Below are 251 nucleotides of genomic sequence, written 5' to 3'. Positions count from 1 at the left end.
CAATTCTATTGCCTATATTGTCAAAGTTATTTTTCTATATTGTTAGTCTAGAACGTAAACCATACATCAGATCACATTGCTTTATGGGGAATTTTTATTCGTCAATGTTCTCTCTTTATTTTTGTCTTTGGCAATATTTGTCTATGTAGTGTAATTGTAAAATTATAAACAAAAATTTGACAAAATAAATTATTTAGATTCCAAATTAGACACATTCAAACAATGGATTTGATTGTTCTCTCCCAAGCAAA

Source organism: Sitodiplosis mosellana, unplaced genomic scaffold, assembly GCF_009176505.1.
Source record: "Sitodiplosis mosellana isolate CC-2019 unplaced genomic scaffold, AAFC_SMos_1.0 Smas_scaffold_6363, whole genome shotgun sequence".
Classification (NCBI taxonomy): Eukaryota; Metazoa; Arthropoda; class Insecta; order Diptera; family Cecidomyiidae; genus Sitodiplosis; species Sitodiplosis mosellana.
Note: the sequence above shows the minus strand (reverse complement) of the source record.